The sequence below is a fragment of the Echinops telfairi genome, unplaced genomic scaffold (genome assembly GCF_000313985.2).
Source record: "Echinops telfairi isolate 266 unplaced genomic scaffold, ASM31398v2 ScPeMD7_18;HRSCAF=68, whole genome shotgun sequence".
Taxonomy (NCBI): domain Eukaryota; kingdom Metazoa; phylum Chordata; class Mammalia; order Afrosoricida; family Tenrecidae; genus Echinops; species Echinops telfairi.
In genome coordinates this window covers 13,334,382-13,336,737 of record NW_022103915.1, presented here as the reverse complement: position 1 = coordinate 13,336,737, position 2,356 = coordinate 13,334,382, and the positions used below count along the sequence as shown (strand labels likewise).

Below are 2,356 nucleotides of genomic sequence, written 5' to 3'. Positions count from 1 at the left end.
CTCACTACTCCAGTCAGTCCCGATGTACAGGACTTAGCCAGGTATCTCTAGCACAGAACTGGAATAGTGAGCAGTCGGTCGGCACTTGTCTCCCTCCAGCTACTGGACCCGAGAAAAACCCTCATGGTCTCTGCTCCTGTAGTAATCACTCCCTAGGAAACCCTGTGGACACTGTCCTATAGGTGTGCTATGAATCAGAATCCACCTGACAGCGCACACACACCCACACACACAACAACAACAATCTGATTTGATTAGCTCAGTCGCTAATCAACCTTATTGATGAACTCTATTCTGGACCTCACGCCTGCAGCAATTCCATGAGTAATAATACAAGGTTTTCCTACCTAAAAATGGGTTTCAACAGATCTTAGAAGGCAATTTTCCCATTGTAACAATTATACATAAATGCCCATCCAATTCTTTGAAACCCTCCAAGAATAAATACTACCACAAAACAGATGTGCTCAGCCTTCCCCTGTTCTACTGCTACAAGCAAGGAGCCCAGGGGTCCAGTGGCTGAAGCACCAGGCTGCTACTTGGAAGGCCAGTGGTTCGAGCATTGAACTCACTGGTCGCTCAGGCCGAGAGCGGCAGTCTGTTCCCATAAACATTAAAGAAACACAGCCAACCCCACTGAGGACGAGTCCATCCCAGCTTTGCATGAAGATCTGCAGCTCTGGAAACCCAACGGGGGCAGTTCTGCTTTGTCCTACCGTGTTGCCATGAGCCAGGATCAGCTTGACAACAGTGTGGGGTGAAGGGGATTTGTTCAAGCAGCTTCCCTGCTAGGTGAGGCAGAATCCTGGCATGCTTGCTGTTGGATTTGATCTTAAACTAGCACAGATCTGCACTTCGACTGTGAGCCACCCTTGTGCACATGTGTGAAGAAAGGGTCTTCTGAGAAATGACTGCTCTCTGGACTGTGGGTGGGACTTTGAGAAGGGGAGAAGGACAGGGGAAGACGAGGAGCCAAGAATAGCCAGATTCCTTATTTGGAGAAAGTTATTAAGACAGTAGAAATGCTCAGGAAAAACTGAGCCAGTCTGTACCCTTTCACAAAGGAGGGGGAAAGAAAAACACCTTGAGCTGATTTTGAAAACAGATTCACTTCGAACGCCTCTCCCACCACCTTTCCTCTGCACACACCAGGGACGGGGAGGGACAGAGTTCACGGAGGGCTTAGGAAACTAAACAGATTATTTTGAACATGTCGTTGTTTTAGGTGCCACTGAGTCGGTTCTGAGCCACAGTGACCGTGGACACAACATAACGTGCACGGCCCGGTCCTGTGCCAGCCTCACAAGTGTCCCTCTGCTTCAGCCAAGTGTCACAGCCATGGTGTCAACCCATCTCCTTGAGGGGCTTCCTCTCCTTCGCTGCCCCTCTCCCGTACTGTGGTAGTTGCCATATATGATTTTGTGTCAACTTGAAGATATGACAGTGTAGGGGTGGAGTCTAGACTGTCACTCAGGTCACAGCCTGATGGAGCCTCCCTGTGGGCGTGGCCTCCTCAGAAGGAGGGCCCTGGCAATCCCCCCTTTCTTTCTGCCTTCACCTTCTTGCTGGCTGACCCTGGTTGCCCTCAGAGCCCTGGGATGAGTCCACCTCCACTGGAACCACATGCCTTGCACCCACCAACTGGTGATATTCTTGCGTCGTGCATCATTGTTTGTGACTGCGTGAGCCTCAGGAGGGACATAGGACTAGTCTCGGACGTCTGGACAGGAGTTGGACTGGGCAGGGCTGTTTTCTTGATACAGAGCTCTCTCTGACACACACACGGGGTCACTGGAGTGGCTTCTCTCATCAACCCGGCCTCACACAGGGGGCCACGAGGCTGGGCTCCTACTCATGGCAACTTCTCATGTGCAGACTGCAACTGCTTCATACAGGTTTCACGGCTGCGACCTTCTGGAAACAGACCCCTGGCCTGTCTTTCCAAAGTCTTTGGGTGGTTTCAACCACCAACTTTTTGGCTGGTGATCATGTGAATCATAGGTGTCAACTGAGGACCCCTTCCATGTGTGTTTGTTTACAGCAAGGGCAACCAGCACATTCAGAATGACCTGTCTTGGTGAAGGTAGGAACCGTGTGCTCAGTTACGTCCCCAGCAAGACCTCTGTGTTGTGAGTGGCACCACGTTTACTCGCTGCCTCCAGTCAATGCCGACTCATAGCACCCCCTATGGGTTTCCAAGACTCTGTGTATCAAGCCCAGTCTGTTTCCAAAGGAGCTGCTGGTGGTTTTGAACTGCTGGATCACAGCCCAGTGTGTAACCACTACATCACTAGGGCTCCTGAAAGTGGCACAGTGGTGTCCTAAAAGACCAAGGTGCCATGCATCAGAAAAAGGA

The 2,356-nt window shown here is 51.1% G+C and overlaps 1 protein-coding gene across 1 annotated transcript in view; it reads right to left on the bottom strand.

Moving 5' to 3' along the window:
- Nucleotides 1-2,356, bottom strand: part of RPS6KA5 (ribosomal protein S6 kinase A5) — a 132,998-nt gene that overhangs the window by 35,386 nt on the left and 95,256 nt on the right. The gene's annotated exons all lie outside the window — the stretch shown is intronic.